The sequence below is a fragment of the Mobula birostris genome, chromosome 18 (genome assembly GCF_030028105.1).
Source record: "Mobula birostris isolate sMobBir1 chromosome 18, sMobBir1.hap1, whole genome shotgun sequence".
NCBI classification, from domain to species: domain Eukaryota; kingdom Metazoa; phylum Chordata; class Chondrichthyes; order Myliobatiformes; family Myliobatidae; genus Mobula; species Mobula birostris.
Genome location: NC_092387.1, coordinates 54,018,370 through 54,039,271, shown reverse-complemented (window position 1 = coordinate 54,039,271; position 20,902 = coordinate 54,018,370). Strand labels below are relative to the sequence as shown.

Here is a 20,902-nt window from a genome sequence, read left to right as displayed (position 1 = left end):
CAGTACCATCCTCCAACAGCATCGAAAGAGAAAGAGAGACCATTCCAACGCAGAACCCTTTCCTTGGGAGCAGCCCAAAATTTGGAGTATTGTGAAGATACATGGGATTCCAGAGATTGCAATCTGTTCCATCAAGCAAAATGCTGGAGGTTTCAGCTGGTCAGGCTGTATCCGCAGAGGAAAATAGACAGTCAATGTTTTGGGATAAGACACTTCATATGGACTCTAACTTTGGTAGTATCCAGACCATGCCATCCTCTCACACCCACCTTCAAGGTGAGGTTCAGAAGCCTAAAGCCCCACACCTCCACGTTCAAGAACAGCTACTTCCCTTCAGCCATTCGTTTCTTAAACCAACTGGCACCACTCTAATGATTACCTCAGTACGACAACAGTGTGACCACTTTGCATTTCAATAGATCTGTTTGTTGTGGGAATTATGGTATCTCTTGTCTGATTTAGCACAATTTATGTTTAATTGAAGTTTTTCTGTGAATGTTGTTTCCCTAATGCTATGTGCCTGAGATGTTGCTGCAAGCAAACTTATCATTGCACCTGTGCATACATGCATTTATGCATATGACAATAAAGTCGACTTTGACTTGCCCATGGTAAATACTGTATATTGTTTTGTGAAGTACTGAGCAATAAATGCTGACAGTGAAACCGCACATTACGTGAAAGAAATAAATTGAGTCAACAGGCTCTGAGTTTTGACTTTTCATCAAGGATTAATTACAGTATGAGGTAGTTAAGGGAGTGTTATTATTGCTCTCCACTTCAGTTAAAAATCTGGCAAAATTGCTGCAGCTTCTATCCAATGGTAGCTGGTGAGAGTGTTTATTATCTCTCTTTTTCCCATAAAGAAATAGCAAGTCCACATTCAAATGCTCCATTACCTCTGGAAGAAATAATGGAAGAAAAGAGAGGGGTGAATAATTTTGAAAGGTAATAAAGATGATGTTAAGGATGAATATCTTAGAAGGAAATTATTAATATTTTCATTGTTCATAATGCCATGGTGGCATGGACAAAATCTCATACCTATCTCCTTTCACATATCCCTATCCTCCCACCCCAGCAACCATTCAAATCCCAATAATTATTATTTTTGGTACAAAGATTGTGGGCCAAATGGCCTTCTCTGTACCTTAAAGCTCTAAGATTCTATTAAGGAGGATATTAGATAAACAGAGTCAATACTGCATGGGAAAGCAAGTAAAAAATAAACTTCAGTTTACATTAGCACACAGCTTGCCACTGCATTGTCACACGAAACAGTACTTGATAAATCATTCTCGTATTCAATTGCTTTAAGTTTCATGGGAGAAAGAAAACTTAAATTAATTGGGATTAAACCAATGAAAATGTGGCATTTTATTAAATACACTTATCTCAAACATTCATGGGCTGAACTCTCCCCAGATGTCAGAGCAAGAGATTTGAATAAAGTGCCATCTTATAAGATAAACTTTCCTTAGCAACAACAAGTACCAATAAACAAATTCAGGAAGTATCTGTTTACAACAATTCCCAACCTTAATTATGTAACAGCACTTCACGTATTCCATCATACAAAATAACTGCTCTTAAAAAAATAGCATATCCTCCCAATTTACTGTGAGCAATGCCAGAGGAGATGGGCTAATTTTAAATAAATATAGAATTAATTAAATGCTCCATTAGTTTTCCTTCCAACAAAAATTGTCAGCATCATATACAAAATAAGTAGCAGCCATGAAGGCAATAATATATTTCATCTTTATTGCTACGGCTCCAAGGTAAATCAATTTGAGTTAAGCATTTGGAACTAATTTGAATCCCAATATTTTTTCAGTCTTAACAGCACCAGGCAAACCATGTTCTCAGCAGCAATCTGAATCTACCCACCCATATTGTGATATTTTTGGTCAAAGTACAAGTAAACACTAAAAAATTCTAATTTTGAGCTCACTTCTAAATAAAAAAATTTAGTAAAGAATAATCTTCTGATAATATAGTACTTCTAACACAAGGGGAGAAAAACCTAGCAAAGTGCCAGAGAAATACAAGAGAAGGGTTCCAAATCTACGATGGAGGAAAGCAGAAGTCAACTAAGCTTATGGAAAGAATTTCAAGTTGCAGGGGATCAATATTTTTAGTCGTAGTTATCAGAGGTAAGAAAGGCGGATCACGAATACATCAATAAAGCAAGAGAATGGTGAGGCTTTCGCAAGATATTTGATACAGACAGTGCCTAATGTACTAAGGTCTCGAAGAATGAGGGTGAGTTATCTGGACCTGTGCAAGATGGTAGCTATTGGAAAAGGAGATCTATAGAATTTGAATAATAATAGGATATTTATCTTGAGGCTTTGATGGCATTGATCAGACTGCATTTGGAGTATCGTGAGAATTTTTGGGCCCCTTATCTAAAGGGCCTGCTGGAATTGGAGAGGATGTAGATGAAGTTCACAAGAATGATCTTGGGAATGAAAGGTTGAATGTATGAGAAGAATTTAATGGCTCAGAGCCTGTACTCCCTGGAGTTTAGAAGAATGGGGGGATCTCACTGAAACCTATCAATGATTGAAAGGCCTAGACAGTGTGAAAGTGGAGGGTATGTTTCCAATAATGGGCGAGGCTAGGACAAGAGGGCATATTCTCAAAATGCAATGATGTCCTACGAGAAAGAGATGAGGAGGATTTGTTTTAGCCAAAGGGTGGCGAATCTATGGAATTCATTGCCACAGAAGGCTGTGGAGGCCAAGACATCGGGTATTTTTACAGTGGAATTTGGTTTTTAAGGGCACCAAAGGTTATAGGGAGAAGGCAGGAGAATGGGATTGAGGATAATAAACCAGCCATGATGGAATGTCAGAGCAGATTCAATGGACTGAACGGCTTTATTCTGCTCCGAGGTCTTATGAATGATGGAGGAAATCCAAACTTGAATGAAAATGTTGAGAATTAAGAAATGTTGAGATTTCAGCAACTTTCTTGACACAAAATTTATCTGTGTCCCTGAGGTCAAATAAAGAGGCAGCAAGTGAGAGCAGCTACAAGAATACATATCCTCTATAAATATACAGGCAACACCTGATTTGCATTCCTTGTCATTTTTGGCTATTTTGTGGTATTGCCAATGGCCTGGAACCTTGCAGTAAACTAATGATTAGGCTATCAATGGTCACTGATATTACAGGTCCAAGGTACAGTTAGAAACAGAAATCTACAAATTCTAGTCTGATTTACCCTGCAGATCCTATAAACTTCAATAGACTAGTAGCTTGCTAAGAGATGCCCAAGAAGCATTAAGATATTTTTTAAACAGTGCTCCCAAACACATTATCTTTACCTTTTGAAAGACAAGGGAAGGCATAAGGGAGCATTAATGAGAGATTAGTGGTATTTGTTCTGGTTTAAGATATCACTGGTGAAATACATTGTCAACTTTCTGGCAGCAAACAAAACTGTTAACTAGTTTGTTAATCACTCTTTTTGCTATCAGAAAGAGGAGAATATCTGCAGATGTTGGAAATCCAGGCAATACACACAAAATACTGGAGACCAAGCAGCATCTATGGAAAAGAGTACAGTCGACGTTTTGGATCGAGACCCTTCACCAGGTCTCAAAAATGATCACTGCAATCAATAGCCTGTAACTTTCCTTTCTGAGCTGAGCTTTTGAACTGCCTTCACGACCTGGCATCTTTGCAGTGTGAATTGAAATCTCAAAGGTGCAGGATGGTTCCGGCATGGTGGAAACAGGCTGATTCAAGGTGGCAGGAGCTGGGATCAAGAGCAGGGAATGAGTCAATGTCTTGCCATTGCTGGAGTAGACTTGGAAGTAATTCAAAGTCGCAGAGCCGAGGTGAAGCAAAGTTGAGGTGGCAGGGCCTGAGCCCGAGAGTGAGGAATAAGCCAATGTTTGACCAATTTAAGCGCTGGGCCAGATTGAAATGATCAAGCCGATGGGACCCAGGCCCAAGAGTGCATCGAAGCAGCAGGGCCTGGGTCCAAGAACGAGGAAAGACCTGCTGTTTGGCTGAATTAAGCAGCCGACCAGGTTGAAAAAGGCAGGGTGATGGGGCAGGAAGAGAGGGATAGGCCAGTTTTCAGCTCAGTGCTCGTGAGGTTTACTTGTCTCTGCGCTGAACTGCGACTGTGGTCTGCAACTAACTGATTCCTGGATTGTCTGTGACTGGGTTCGTGACTGAGGACTCTTCGTTCCAAATGTTATTTGCTTACTTCAATTGTTTGGATAATTTGTCTTTTTCTTTGGTACATTGGGTGTTTGACAGTCTTCCTGTTTTAATGGGTTCTATTGGGATTTTTAGTTTTGTGGCGGCCTGTAAGGAGATGAATCCCAAGGTTGCATATAGTATATATATTTTGATAATAAATGTAGTTTGAGCTTGTCACATGTACATCAAAGTTTACAGTGAAATGCATTGTTTGCATAAAATCAAATCAGTGAGGTTTGTTCTGGGCAGTCCACAAGTGTCACCACACTCCCGGCACTGACTTGGCACACCCACAACTCACTGACACTAACTGAACCCCATACGGTCACAGGGAGAACATACAAATTCCCATTACAGCAGTGGCAATTGAATCCCGATCTTAGGCGGCTGTGCTGCCGTAAATTCACTTTGCCCCAGAGTCACAAATAATCTTGACCTTGGAAACACCTTATCTCTCCTTCTTCATCTTATGGCCTAAATCCTGGAATATCAAACCAAATATGAGAGCATTTACTAGATGCATTGAAATACATCAAGAAAGTGGCTTAAGAGAACTGAATGAAGGGTAATAAATGCTAGTCACAACAGTGATAATCCCTCAAAACTAATCAATAAACTCTAAAACTTAGGCCACCATACTTCCTGTGCAACCGGATCCTTGATTTCTTCACTTGCAGGCCCCAGTCAGTTCGGATTGGCAAGAACATCGGCTCCATAATCTCCATCAGTGCAGGTGCACCCCAAGGCTGTGTGATTAGCCCCCTGCTCGACTCACTTTGCACTTATGATTGTGTGGCTTAAGCACAGCTCTGATGCCATATCTAGGTTTGCTGACAACACCACTGTCGCAGGCCAAACCAGCAGGTAGGAGGGAGAGTGAAAATCTGGCTGACTGGTCCCACAACAATAAGCTCTCACTCAACGTCAACAGGATCAAGGAGCTGATTGTTCACTTCAGGAGGAGGACTCCAGAGGTCCACAAGCAAATCCTCACTGGGGGGGGGGTCAGAGGTGGAGAGAGTCAGCAACTTGATCACTTCCTCGGTGTTAATCATTTCAGAGAATCTGTCTTGAGTCCAGCACATAAGTGCCCTTACAAAGAAGGTAGGGCTGTGCTTCTAATTTCTTGGAAGTCTGCGAAGATTTAGCATGTAAGCTAAAACCTTGTCAAACTTCTATACACGTGCGCTGGAGAGTATATTGACTGGTTGCATCACGACCTGGTGGTGAAACGCTAATGCCCTTGAATGGGGAAAGCCTGCAAAAAATAGTGCATGCAGACCAGACCATCACAGCTAAAGCACTCCACACCATTGAGCACGTTTACATGGAGCACTACTGCAGGAAAGCAACTTCCATCGTCAAGGACTCCCATGTTCAATTCTTGCTGCTGCCATTGGGAAGGAGGCACATGCACACAGCGCCAGGTTCAGGAACAATTATTACCACTCAACCATCAGACTCCTGAACCAGACTGGATAACTTTACTCAACTTAACACTGAACTGATTCCACAACCTATGGAACACACACACAAAATGCTGGATGAACTCAGCAGGCCAGGCAGCATCTATGGAAAAAAGGACAGAGGACATTTCGGGCTGAGACCCTTCAGCAGAAACCCTTCGACCCACAACCTATGGGCTCACTTTCAAGGACTCCACAACTCTTGTTCTCAACATTTATGACCTGGTTATTTATTATTATTTATTTATTCTTTTTGTATTAGCACAATTTGTCTCGTTTTGCACATTGTTTGTTCAGCTGTTTGTCCAAGATTCCAGATTGTTTAATGTTATTTCCCGAACACAAGTGTAAGGGAGAATGAAATAATTGCTACTCCAGATCTATGCAGCACAAAAATACTACAAAAGATAAAGAACACAATAATTATAATAAAATAAACACAATAAATATAAACACATAATTTAGCCCATATACATAGATTAATTGTATGTCCATAAAGTGACACTAGGCACAGGAGTGTCTATACAGGATGACAGGAACTGATAAAGTAGTGGTGTTGAGGGTGTGGAGAGCTAGTGGGTGGAGGTGTTGATCACCCTTACTGCTTGAGGAAAGTAACTGTTTTTGAGTCTGGTGGTCCTGGCATGGATGCTATGTAGCCTCTACCCTGAGGCAAGTGAGACAAATAGTCCATGAGCAGGGTGGATAGGTCTTTCATGATTTTACCAGCCCTTTTCTGGCACCTTTATGTATGTACAGTAGTCTGCTGCCAGTAATGCATTGGGCAGTTGAGCCTTCCTATCCACTTTCGTGCAGTTTCCATACCAAGCAGAGATGCAGCTTGCTAGGATGCTTTCTACGACGCTTCTTAGTATATATGTCCAAAGTCCAGCTCTCTTTAGCCTCCTCAGAAAGTAAAATGTCACAACCACAGATTCGGCAGCGCAGCCGATTCAGCAATTGCACTCTTGAATATGAACGTGTCAGCTAATTACTATTTCATTTTGATGGGGTGTATGGGGTGGTTAGTCCATCTTTGGTCCCCACCTGGCACTCAGCTCTCACCTGTGGCTCCTCGTAGCTATTTGCATGCGACAGCAGCCGCACCCCGGGCAACGGCTTCGACAAGCCAGCTAAACCAGGCGAGGGTAGCCGATGGGTCTCAAACCCTCGATGAGACAGAGAGTTGTCTATCCCAGCATGTGAAGACAGACTCCGGTGGACTGAGCGGACGAGACCAATGGAAGGTCCAACGGTCAAGAAGGCGGTCTCTGCAAGTGTCTTGGAATGTGTAGAGCACGACAAGACACAGAAGATGTCCTGGTCATCCACTGCGCCTAGTCCCATCTCCAGCCATCTTGTCTCTTGTCTTGCCACTGGATCCAGATGGGAATTGGGAAGAGAGAGTGAGGCTGACTTTAAGTAACTCTCCCTCACTTAAATCCAAATCAAGCGCTTGTCTTGACACCATCATAAGCTGGCTGGTGGTGCAGTGACATCAGCACCAGACTGCAGAGCGAAGGTTCCCAAGTTCAAATCCAGTCGGGCCGCTCCCGGGCACGCTTTCCATCCGTGCCGGGTTGAGTCTCAAGCTAGCAACTTAACCTCTACTAATGGTGCCGAGGTCTTCATCGATGACAATGGACGAACCTTATTTCATTTTGATAGTATTCAGCTCTATTCATTGCATCATAGTATTTGTTGAGACTTGGACACAGCAACACTTTACTTCCTGCATTCCGCCTTGCCTGAGAAATTGCACCGTTGAGTCAACTGAAACTGAAGTCTACCCGTATTTGTTTAATTCTTAGCTGTTCTTTTCAGCTGCAGTGTAGGCTTCGTTTTCCATTTGAGAGTTTTAGTTAATGGCCCTGTTTGGCCTAGTGTTTATTGTTTCCTTTCCCTTTAACACTGTTCACATTAAAGTCTGTGATCTATCGATCCTGCTTCAGTGTCTCTCATTCTGCACTTGGATTATATTCGAATCTCTGTGACATGAAGGCATTGCTGAGCATTTTTCGACTGTATAGAATGTGTTCTGGGACCATGAGAGGATGTGTGAGATGAGTTTGAAACTGCTTGCTGTGCCACTGACCTAAAGGAGAGTGAGAGTGGTGCTGGTTCTCCTGAAGTTGATAATCGTCTCCTTTGACATTGAGTAAGAAGTTATTTGCCTGGCACCAGACCTCGAGCTCTTCCACGTCTTCTCTGTAGGTAGTCTCATCAATATTGGGGATGAACCCCGCCATTGTGCTATGATCAGTGAACATGATGATGTCATTGCTTGGGTGTTTGGCCATGCAGTCATGCGTGAGCAGAGTTTTTTGCAATGGGCTCAAATGCACAGGCGTAGGAGGCACCTGCATTGAGGGTGATGAAGAGGGAGGAGCGTTTGTGCAACTTTACTGCCTGAGGTCTGTTCATTAGGAAGTCAACACCCAGTTGCATAGTGGTGCATTTCGACCAAGAAATAGGAGTTTGTTCACCAAGGTCTGTGGGACAATAATGTTGAATGCCAAAATGAAATACAGAAACAGCATTCTGACATAAGTATCCTTGTTTTCCAGGTGTTTCAGGGCTAGATGAATGAGAGATGCTGTCAGTAAGCATATTGATGGGTGTCCAATGTGGCAGAAATGGAATTTTTTAGATGTGCCATTATCAGCCGTTCCAAGCATTTCATAATGATTGGCATCAGTGCCACTGGGCAGTAGTCATTTAGTTCTGAAGGTATAGAGTTCTTTGCTACAGGGATAACGGTGGCTGATTTGAAGCATGTGGGGACATTTGCCCTCTTGATGCATAAGATGAAGTTTCTCACGGCTGCCCTGAGAACTGTTCTGTCACCGGACTTGAAGACAACATCCTGGGCTTTCTATAGGAAGTGTACCTCTGCATTCAGCCAGGTCTACTGGTTGGTCAGTGAGATAATTTTCTTGAGTTACCAACATCGTCTACGCACTTAGTGATGTTACTGGTGACAAATGTGACATATTCCTCGAGGTCTGTGTCTTCTCTGTTTGCGGCAATCTCCATGAACACCTGTCAGTAAATCCATTCAAAACAGTCCTGAAGCTTAGAGAGTGCCTCATTTGGCCATACAGTGATGATCCTCTTGACTGGTTTCTCCATTTTCAGCGGCAATCTGTATGCTGGGATTAACAATATGGAGATGGTGCCAGAGAGTCCAAGATGAGGGCGTGCGATGGTTTTGTAAATACTGCATCTGTTTGCATGAATATGGTCAAGTCTGTTTGTTCCCCTTGTAGCCATAGTGAAGTGTTGGTGGCGTTTGGGTAAAATGACCTGCAGTTTAACATTATAGAAGTCTCCTGCAATTAATAACAGACTGCCCGGATGTTTGTTTTGTAGAGAGCAGATGATGCTGTTAAGCATCTTTGGGAAAGTAAAGAGTGCTGATGAACACTACAGTAAACTCCCAGAGCAGGTATTGCGGTCGGCATTTAATAGTAAGATGTTCAGTTGGCCCAGATGAGTTTGTGCACCAACCTTTGTACTTCTTTGTCATCAGTGTTTTTACAAAAAAACCTTGACCCTTTTATGGCCATCTATCAAATTGACATGGTACTGCAGCCGATGAAACAATGGGACATAGAGTAGACACAGAAAACAAAAATAGCAATAGACCATGAAGTTGCTCATCCAAATTCAGTAATTTGTTCCAGCTTCCTCCACATAAACATTAATCCTACCAGCCTTGAGAAAAATATCTAACTGGTTCTTGATATATTTAATGACATCAACTGTTTTGTGTTCAAGAATTCCACAGGTCGGCCTCTCTCTGAAGGAAGAAATTTTTTCTCTTGACTTACCCATTATCCTCCAAACATGACTCCATGATCCTGGACTTTGTGACTATCAGAACATCTGTCCTGCATCTCAAATGTCCATTTCTGTGACATTTCACATCCATTTCCATGTCCAAGTACAGTACCTTTAAAATGTTGCTAATATACAGTATCTGCCTCAACCCTTTCACTGGCAACTTTTCCCGTATACTGATCACTCTCTGACTGAAAAGGTTTCGCCTCAGATCCCTAGTCAATTTCTCACTTCTCACCTTATACCCCTGCCCTGTAGTTTTTGATTCCCCAGTTCTGGGAAAATATATATGGCATACTAAGCAACGACAAGAATTTGTTCTCCTTACCAAACTAATAATCTTTCATTGCTCTTTGCCTCTGTAATCTTGAACAAATGAGTTCAGTGTAATTAACAATAGTTTTTAAAAGCAGGAAATGCTGCCAAAACTCAGCAGGTGAGGCAGTATCTGCGGAAAGAGAAATGGCCGATGTTTTAGGTTTGTGACTCAGTTTGTCAGAATGCTAAATGTTTCTCTTTCTACAGATGCTGCCCGACCCGCTGTGTTTTTTTTCAGTAATTTTTCATCTTCGATTCATATTTCCAGGATTTGCTTTCTTTTTAAATTTTGATTAGCAATAATGTTTCCTTTCCCAACCCAATGCATTACTTCTGCATCACAGCTCCAGCCTAGAGTGATTGGGAATCTCTCTAATTGTAAGTCCATGTTAAAATTTTTCATACCATATTGCAGTAGAGTGCTCTGCTACCATTCTGTAAAGCATAATGCAGATTTCCATTTGAAAGTTTATCTATCAGATACAGATAGAATTAGGTTACTTATACACTGATGATGTGTCAGTCTATTTTATTTATGGTTTTTTAAATTTAGAGTTACAGCACAATAACAGGCTCTTCCAGGTCAACAAGCCCAGGCTGCCCAATTACGCCCATATGACCAATTCATTCTATAACCCATACAACTCTGGAACGTAGGAGGAAGCTCACACAGTCACAGGGAGCATGTACAAATTCCTTACAGGCAGCAGTGGGAAATGAACCCGGGTTGCTGGCGCTGTAGGCTCACGAGCAGATTTGGTGACATTGCCAAAACACTGTAAGGTTTCACAGCGATCATCGAAGTGTTTAGCAATGGTCAGCTGTGAAATTGACCTTGAAGACTAAAAATCCATGCGTTCCTCTCAAATGAGGACAGTTTTCACAGGAACAGGCCCTTTGACCCATGATGCTATGCCAAATTAAGAAAGCAAAAGACACTTTCTGCCGGAAGGTGGTTCATATCCCTCCATTCTCTGCATACTCAAGTGGTTTTCTAAGGTCCTCTTAAATGCTGCTATCATACTGGCTTCCACCACCACCCCAGCAGTGCATACCAGGCAGCCATCACCGTCAGTGTAAAAAAACATTTCGCCCTGTACATCTTCTTTGAACTTGCCCCCTTTCACCTTATGTAGATGCCCTTCGGTATTTGACATTTTGACAACACTGGGGAAAAATAACGGCTGTCTTACTTTGTCTGTACCTCTCATAATTTTATAAATTATCTGGTCGGCCCTCAGCTCCTGTCACTCCAAAGAAGACATGCAAAACAAAGTATTTTGCTGTATCTTGGGACGTGTGACAATCTTATTTTAACATAGTTAAACAGGAGACAGGGTGGAGATACATCTCCACCAAAGGAGGTGTAAGATGCTCTTTCCCTCTGCAAGCCTGCAAGTCACCCTTGGGCAAGGTGTCGCACCAGCTTACCCCCCTGATCAGTGCCATGTGAAACCATGGGAGCAGGTGGGGGTTGGTCATACGAGCAGCTGGTGTATACACAAGTCCTGGTTATGCGACCACTGACACTAGGCAATCTCTGAAGAGTGAAAAAGGAACTAGTGATTCAATCTCTTCAATCAATACTCTTCAGTCTCTGAAGAGTATTGAAAATGGCGGGGGTCACCCATCTTGTAAAGACACAGCCCAGAAGAAGGCAATGGCAAACCACCTCTGTAATGTAGTCGTGCTGATACGCTACGAGTGAAAACAACACACTGACTCGAGCAGGGTCGGGTTGAACCGTTCACTGTTTGAATCGGCGCGTGCTTAAGTACCCGCTCCCAGCAATCCCCGCTCTTTGCGGGGCGGAAGCGACGTTGGCTTCTGGGCTGAGGTCTGCCCCGCACTCAGAGTCGTCTCGGTTGCCGCCGGCTGTGGGCTCGCCGGCGACTGCTGGAGCCGGTTCGCTTGCTGCGTGGGCAAGCCGCCACAGTGGAACAATTTGCTAAGCACAGTCATGGTCATGGGACTATGATCACCTGTGTCATATAACACAACACATAATGATGACGATGATGATGATGATATTTTATTAATTTTATTTAGAGATATAGAGCAGAACAGGCTCTTCTGGCCTAACAAGCCCCACCTCCCAACAATCCACCTATTTAATGCTACCTTAATCACAGGACAATTTATAGTGACCAATTAACCTACTAACCGGTATGTCTTTGGTCTTAGGAAGGAAACTGGAGCAGCCAGAGGAAACTCACAGGCTCACAGGGAGAACATACAAACTCCACCAGTTTACTTTGCCCAGCCTTCCCTTTACAGCACAAGCTCTTCAATGCTGGTCAACCTCTTCTGCACCCTCTCCCTGGACACCACGTCCTTTCTATAATGGGCTGACCAGATGTGAATGCAATAGGCGCTCCTACCTGTGGCTCCTGGTCCGGCTTCAGCTTCACTTGCTTCAGTGCTGAACTGACCCTGGCACCTGTGAACTCACTTTCGGGGATCCTGCATTCTCAATATCATTTGTTTACTTTTTTAAATTATTATTTTCATGATTTGTCCTCTTTTGCACATTGGATATTTGCCAGATTTTGTTATATGTACTTTCTCGTGGATTCTATTACCTTTCTTTGTTTTCCTGTGTTTGCCAGCAAGAAAGGAATCTCAGATTGTATATTATATATATACTTTAATAATAAATTGACTTTGAACTTCAGGTGGCAAACCGAATCCCCTTGAACTCCTAATGAAATATAGTCATGGTCTTGCCTTCTTTATAGTTGCATCGATATTTTGGGACCAGGTTAAGTCCTCAGAGATGTTGAACTGGAGGGTGAAGGAAAAGGAGAGGATCATGTTCACTGTGATGGAAGGTAAGAACAGTGTTTGGATGTATTCAACAAAATGCTCACAGCACTCCAGGTATGACTCTACCAGGACTTTATACAGTTCTAGCACCACCTCTCTTCCTTGAGTTCTCATTCTCTTCAGAGGTCAGCATTCAATTAACATTTTTAATTAATTTCTACACCTGCCTGTAATCAAGGTACATGAGCACTTAAATCACTTTGGACCTTAACTGCTTTGAGGAGATTTAGTTTGTCATCTAAAACACTCGAAAGCTTTTGTAGAGAGCATTCTAACTGACTGCATCACCATCTGGTATCGGTGGGGGGGTGGTGCATGGTGATACCCCACAGGTAAGTTGCAGAAAGTTGTAAAATTAGTCATCTCCATCATGGTTATGAGTATCCAAGACATCTTCAAGGAGCGGTGTCTCAGAAAAGCGACGTCCATCATTAAGGACCCCAACCACCCAGGGCATGTCCACTTCTCATTGCTACCATCAGGAAGGAGGTACAGAAGCCTGAAGGTACACATTCAGTGATTCAGGAACAGCTTCTTCCCCTCTGCCATCCGATTCCTAAATGGACATTGAACCCGTGTACGCTACCTCACTACTTTTTTAAAATTTCTGTTTTGATACTACTTATTTTAACTTTATATATAGGCATCCGTTAGTCTCATGAGACCATAGATTTGTGCCTTGGAAGGTTTCCAGGGCACAGGCCTGGACAAGGTTGTATGGAAGACCAGCAGTTGCCCATGCTGCAAGTCTCCCCTCTCCACGCCACTGATGTTGTCCAAGGGAAGGGCATTAGGGCCCATACAGCTTGGCATTGGTGTCGTCGCAGAGCAATGTGTGGTTAAGTGCCTTGCTCAAGGACACACGAGCTACCTCAGCCAAGGCTTGAACTAGCGACCTTCAAATCGCTAGACGAACGCCTTAACCACTTGGCCACATGCTAAGTTATTTTAACTTAAACATTTAATATACAGTACATATATATCATTTTAAAAGCGCAAACATAAGGAAATCTGTAGATGCTGGAAATTCAAGCAACACACACAAAAAAATGCTGGTGAACGCAGCGGGCCAGGCAGCATCTATAGGAAGAGGTACAGTCGATGTTTCGGGCCAGGACCCTTCGTCAGGGGAGATTCAAACAAGAGGACATGAGTTGAGAGTTAAGGGGCAAAAGTTTAGGGGTAACACGAGGGGGAACTTCTTTACTCAGAGAGTGGTAGCTGTGTGGAACGAGCTTACAGTAGAAGTGGTAGAGGCAGGTTTGATTTTGTCATTTAAAAAAAAATTGGATAGGTATATGGAGGGTTATGGGCTGAGTGCAGGTCGGTGGGACTAGGTGAGAGTAAGCATTCAGCACGGACTAGAAGGGCCAAGGTGGCCTGTTTCTGTGTTGTAATTGTTATATGGTTATATGGTTATCATGTATTGCATTGTACTGCTGCCACAAAGTTAACAAATTTCATGACAAGGAGGAAGGAGAAAATGGCGGCACGACGCAGCACGCATGGCCGTTCCAAATGAATATCGATATGTGTAACTAGGGGTGCCGTGCACAGTCCGGATTTGATGGGGACAGCCATGAGAAGAGCAGAGGAACAGCTGGAGAAACTTCTGAAATGCATGCTTCGTTGCCGCTGCTACTGTGCGATTGAGAATCTCCGGAGACAAAGGCCCCAGATCCTCGGCTTTGCGTATCGCCTGTTGCCGGGGCCAGGGTCGAAGCGCTTGGCAGAGGTGGTGCTCAGTGCTCGGTGGTCGGAGGCTCGGAGTTTTCGGACGTACTCGAAGCCGGACTATGGTCGGATGCTTCCAGGATGCTGCATCGGCAAGTTGGCAGCGCTGGTGGTTTACCGTCTGCGTGAGATGATGGGACTTTCAAGAGTCTCTGAGACTTTTACTGTGCCATGGTCTGTTCTTGTCAAATTATGGTATTGCTTTGCACTGTTGTAACTATATGTTATAATTATGTGGTTTTTGTTAGTTTTTAAGTCGGTTTGTCATGTGTTTTCGTGATATCATTCTGGAAAAACATTTTCATCATTTCTTAATGCATGCATTACTAAATGACAATAAAAGGGGACTGCGTGTCCTTATAATCATAATCATAAAATGCCAATGATATTAAACCTGATTCTGATTCTAACATTTAATTTCTTGAAAAGTAGACTATTATTGTTCAATGAGACAACCTCATTCCTCCAGACATAAGATCTACAAGTCATTCTTTTGCTCAATTAGTCTGTTTATTAATAATTTTATGTTAGGATTTCCATCAGAGCCACATGCCATGTTATCTCAGTTTTATCAGTGATCCCACCACCTGAGTTAATTTTATCAGTGAATCCCTGCAAAAGTTTAATGCCCTTACAGAACCCCAGCCAAATGATCAACCCACCCATTACCCTTGCATTCACTTTCTCTGACACCCAGCCAATTTCAAACTGAAGTTCAAAGTTCAAAGTAAATTTATTATCAAAGTCCCTACAGTACTGTGTGAAAGCCTTAGGCACACATATCATCTATGGATATGAACACACAGCTGACGTTTCAGACCAAGATCATTTTTCAGGATGGGAAAGGAAGGGGGAAGATGCCAGAATAAACAGGGGAAGGAGAAGGAGGACTAGCTGGAACGTGATAGGTTAGGCCAGGTGGGTGGGACAGGAAAATGGCTAGAGAGAAGGAATCTGATTGGAGAGGAGAGTGGACCATAGGAGAAAGGTACCAGGGGGAGGTGATAGGCAGGTGAGGAGAAGAGGTAAGAGACCAGAGTGGGGAATAGAAAAAGAGGACAGGGGGAGGAAAAATAAATTATCAGAAGGAGTAATCAAGGTTCATGCCATCAGGTGGAAGGTACCTAGATGGAATATGAGGTGTTGCTCCTCCACCTTGAGAATGGCCACCTAGTGGCAAAAGAGGCAATGGACCAATATGTTGTAACGGGAATGGAGATAGGGATTAAAATTGTCGGCCAACGGGACATCATGTGGGTTCTGTATTCTGCTCCATGGGTGCTGCCAGACCTGCTGGGCTCCTCCAGCGTTGTGCGTGTGTTACTGCGGCTCATGACTAAGTCTAATAAGGATTGTCCATTTTTTTGCATAAATATCAAGGCATCACAACTTCTTATTGCTTCAAAAAGGAAGTATATTTTAAAAACTACTGTTCAACTAGAGCATGAGCATTTCTGAGTGCCTTAAGCTTTGTCCAATTAAAAGTCATCACTCTGTTCAGAGGTTTATTACTTTTTCATTCAGTGTATTGCAGCATAATTCCAGGTTCTGTGCAACCCATACACTGCACAGCATAATCCTTTTAATTAAGGCCCCCAGTGCAAATGAAATAATACCATTTAACAGATCATTCCCCATCAAGCACAGCCCATCAGTACTGCTTTATGTATTTGGGGAATCAATTAGAGCCAACAAAAACGTCTTCTTTAACTGATATCAAGAGGCTTCTTATGACGTGCATCTGCTGTGGCAAAACCAAGCCTGTGCTCAGTTACAAATTGTGTATGGAACTGATATGGTGGGGTTCACATTGTTTGCACAACTCATTTGCAGCTACAAATATCCGGGAAAATGAAATCATTTGACTAAACAATTGAGAAGGTAATTTACAAAATATGATGGTAAGGCTGTGAGGTGGATGTATGAATGGGAGGGAACGTTGACTCAGACCATGAGAGGCCTGCGTCGGGCATTTTCTCGCCTTACAAGGGGCAGATTGGAAGTCTGTGTGGGGCGCCACTCCTCGCACAGACACTAGAGCAACGTGCGATTAAGTGCCTTGCTCAAGGACACAAACATGCTGCCACAGCTGAGGTTCGAACTAGTGACCTTCAGATCACTAGACGAACACCTTAACCACTTGGCCACGTGAATGAATGGTGATGTGCCTTCTGGGTCATCCGATTGCAGTTAAAGGATTTTAAAAATTTAATATGTATATGCAAACAGCGTAAAATACTTAAGATATTTACAAACATTGTTCCATGCTCATTCAGTTGCTGATTACAGATATGGGGTGACAGGGTATTATCCAGTACCAGCATTCAGGCCCCTTACCCCAAGGCTAGACCACAGACAAACTAGGTATTGATTTATCAATGTAGGCACTCAGATTTTACGCTGGGCAGCACAGTAGTGTAGCAGTTAGCATAACAGTTTACAGCGCCAGTAATAGGGGTTCAATTCGCGCCACTGTCCATAAGGAGTTTGTGTGTTTTCCCCGTGACCACATGAGCTTCCACCCACGTTCCAAAGATATACGGTTGGGGTTTATAAGTTTTAGGCATGCTTTGCTGGCGCTGGGAGCATGGCAACACTTGTGGGCAGTCACCAGCACAATCCTCAGACTGTGTTGGTTGTTGAGGCAAAAGTAACACACTTCACTGAATGTTTCAATGCTTCAATGTAAATGTGACAGATAAAGCTAATCTTTAGAAGATGGAATTTAATCTGGGTAACTGTGCAGTTTGGGAGTTCAGACGTAAGTGAACAGAGTACAGCTAATGGCAGGACTTATAACAGCCGTGATAAACACGGCGATCTTGGGATCCATTAAGTAGATGGAGGGGTAAAGAAGATTATGACACACTTCCTTTAATTGGAAGGGGTATTGAGTACAAGAGTAAAGAAGAAATGTTGCATCAAACAAAACCTTGGTTAGGTCACACTTGAAGTATTGTGTGCAGTTCTGGTCACCTCATTACAGAAAGTATGAAGAGGCTTTGTAATTGATACAGAAGAGGTTTACCAGGATGCTGCCTGGATTACAGCGAATTAGCTAGAAGAGGTTGTATCAACTTGGACTGTTTTCTCAGCAGTGTTGGAGGCTGAGAGGAAATTTGAGAGAAGTTTATAAAATCATGAGGGACATAGATAGGGTCAAAATTTTCCCAGGGTCGAAATGACAAATACTGGAGGACATGAATTTAAGATGGAGGACAGTTTAAAAGTGATGTGTGGGGCAAATTTTTGCTTTACACAGAGTGGTAGCTGTCAGAAATATATTTCCAGGGATTGTGGTAGAAGAAGATGTGATAATAAATAGAAGACATAGGAGCAGAATTAAGCCACTCTGCCCATCGAGTCTGCTCCACCATTCCAATATGGCCAATTTATTATCCTTCTCAACCCCATTTTCCTGCCTTCTCCCCAACACCTTTGATGCTCTTGCTGATCAAGGACTTATCCTCAGCTTTAGGTATACCCAACGAATTGTCCTCTACAGTTGTCTGTGAAAATGAATTCCATAGATTCACTACCCTCCGGCTAAAGAAATTCCTCCTTATCTCTGTTTTAAAGGGACGTCCCTCTACGTGATATTTAAAATGCTATTCAGGAACACATATGAACATTTAGTGAACTTAAGGATATGGATCACATATAGGCAGAAGAGATTTGGTTTAATTTGCATTTGTGGCCAGCATGGACATTATGGGCTGAATTATGGTCCTATACTGGAGTGTTCTATGGTTGCAATTTCCTTTGGAACTAAAACCCAAAACTTTATCTATTCTCATTCACGTACAGTATATTTACTGGTTCTTATTTGCTGAAGTACTCCAGCTCATATTTAGTAAGTGAATTCCATCTGCCTTTTATTTCAAGACACTTTTGGTCCTTATTAAGCTTCTTGTTGTGGTATTGGCTGCAAATTTGTACACCGCTGTTAAATCAGTCATGCTCTTAATGAACGGAAGTGGTCTCCGAATCGGGCAACTATGGACGAAATTTACTATAACAAATTTCAGTGAAAAAATGTCCTCAACTTTGCATTTCTTTTGGTCTCCCTTTCCAGTTTACAGATGCAACTTATAATTGATTGCTTAATTTATTATTTTTTATATCCTCTAAGTATCTGGTAGGCAAGGATTTTGGCAAAATTGATCAGACCTTTGGATTGGTACGTGGACAGAAAGGTATGAGTATGACACAGGCCAGACGTTGGAATTGGGACCAGCCCACTGTCGGCAAGCTGGCTGGTGGTGCAGTGGCATCCGCACCAGACTTCAAGGCAAGAGGTCCCAGGTTCAGAACCAGCTGGCTCCTTGCATGCTTTCCATCCGTGCTAGGTTGAGAGTTCAGCAACTCGGCCTCTTTAAAAAAAGATAAATGGTAAAGAAATGGCAAAGTTGCAGCCCAATGCGCCGCAACGCGTGGAGAGAAACAATGTACAAACTTGGTCAGCATGGATGGACAGGACAGTGTTTTTGTGTAGAAAAACTCCATGGCTCTACAACTGAGAGTTCACATATTCCTGATCCGCTACTTCACATTCAGAATACTTAATTCAGCTGCAGCAAAGGCTTTGGGATGTCAGATTCTATTTCCCCCCTTGTCATGTGGAACACTTTATAAAAAATCTTTCCACTCATACTTTCCTCTACTTGTAGTTTCTCTCCCACACTCGCTCCATCTCTGCAGATGCGGGATATCATTCAGGGTTTACCATGTTGTCCATTACTCAAGTGGCAGCCAAGGCTACATCAGCAAGCTATTCACCCACAGACAGATGGTGCACCCCTGGTCTCGCCTAGCAACCACTAGCACAGGAGTTGGCACGGATTTCAAACAGTGATCAAAATAAGGAATCCTGGCCAACTTCCCTGGACTAAACAGTGGGAATTCTGAGACCAATTTTTAATATTCTACCATTAAGATGAGCTAACTGAGCAGAAATTCAAACAGTCTGTACTTTGGATTTTGCTTGTTTCAGCAGCTTACAACTAGAACTAGCCAAGATCTTGGGCAGTTTATTTCTGTTGATTGAGAAAATCCAAGACTCCTAATGATCATAAACAGGGTGAAAAAGCACTCTTAAAATCATCCAAGCATGACACTCTCTGGAACTTTAATCCTGTTGAGGACTAAAAGAGTGGGGTCTTGGAATAATCAATGATATTTGGTTAAAAAAGATGGCCGTTTGGTAATCATATACCAAAATAAAACTGACTATTCTGCATGGGCTAGTACTATATCAAAGAAAAACAAAGTTACTTTCGATCTCATCCCAGGATTTTTTTCTTTGAGATTTCAGATTGTGATCACGCAGACGACTATCCGGAGGACGATACCCTAACACAAAAAAAATTCACATTGACGGATAAAAGTCACTGATGCTGTCATTTGTGATATAGGCCACGATAATGTAGTGGTTAGCGCAACACTATTACGGCTCAGGGTGCTGGAGTATGGAGTTCAATTCCAATGCCGTTTGTAAGTCCTTCCTGTGAGAACGTGGGTTTCCTCTGGGTGCTCCAGTTTCCTCCTATACTCTAAAGACGTGCCGGTTAGTAGGTGAATTGGTCAATGTAAATTAGGTTATGGTTAAACAAGTGGGTTGCTGGGGGTTGCGGCTCATTGGACTGGAAGGGCCCTTTCTGCACTGTGTCTCTAAATAACATAAAATCGGTCACATAAGAACACAGCATAGTAGCGTAGCGCCCTAAGCTCCTGCTGTAAGATCAGGGTTCAATTCCTGCCACTGTCTGCAAGGAGTTTGTACGTTCTCCCCATGACTGCGTGGGTTTCCTCCGGGTGCTCCAGCATCCTCTCTCAGTCCAAAGACATACTGGTTAGGATAAGTAAGCTGTGGACGTGCTACATTGGTGGCAGGAGCATGGCAATGCTTGCAACAGCATGACCACCAGCACCATGTGTACTGGTTGTTAACACAAGCAATACATTTCACCCCATGTTTGGATGTTTCGACGTACATTTGACAAATAAAACTAATCTTTATCTTTACAACTTACCAAGCAGATGCTCTGATTAAATAGCATTATACCATAACTGCCTCCTGTCAGCAACTTTAAAATTCAACTTTTGAAACTCATTATTTTACCTCCTGCTTTAAAACATATACCAAAGTCCAACTGTAATTTTGGCACATTTTATATATTTCAAGCAAGATCAAAATATGGTTTATTATTAAAAGCAATGTGTTAGATGCATTTCTGATCGATGGTTGCATGACATTCTATAAATATTATATGACATACTGTAAAGGTTGTCAGTCATATATGTCTTTCTGACAGTTCTAAATGGACCATGCATACTTGCTGCTGAATAACTTCCTTAAGTTACTCGTATCATTTATATGATTAATAACCAGTGCATCATGAATACATGTGTCTGATAGTTAAGAAACATTAAACCAATAAGAGAAGCATTTTAAAGGTATTCCTAGTGCAATGCAGTGAAAGACATTTC

At 42.5% G+C, this 20,902-nt stretch overlaps 1 protein-coding gene across 1 annotated transcript in view; it reads right to left on the bottom strand.

Moving 5' to 3' along the window:
• The window catches only part of lrmda (leucine rich melanocyte differentiation associated), a 1,122,127-nt gene that overhangs the window by 392,777 nt on the left and 708,448 nt on the right, over positions 1-20,902 (bottom strand). The gene's annotated exons all lie outside the window — the stretch shown is intronic.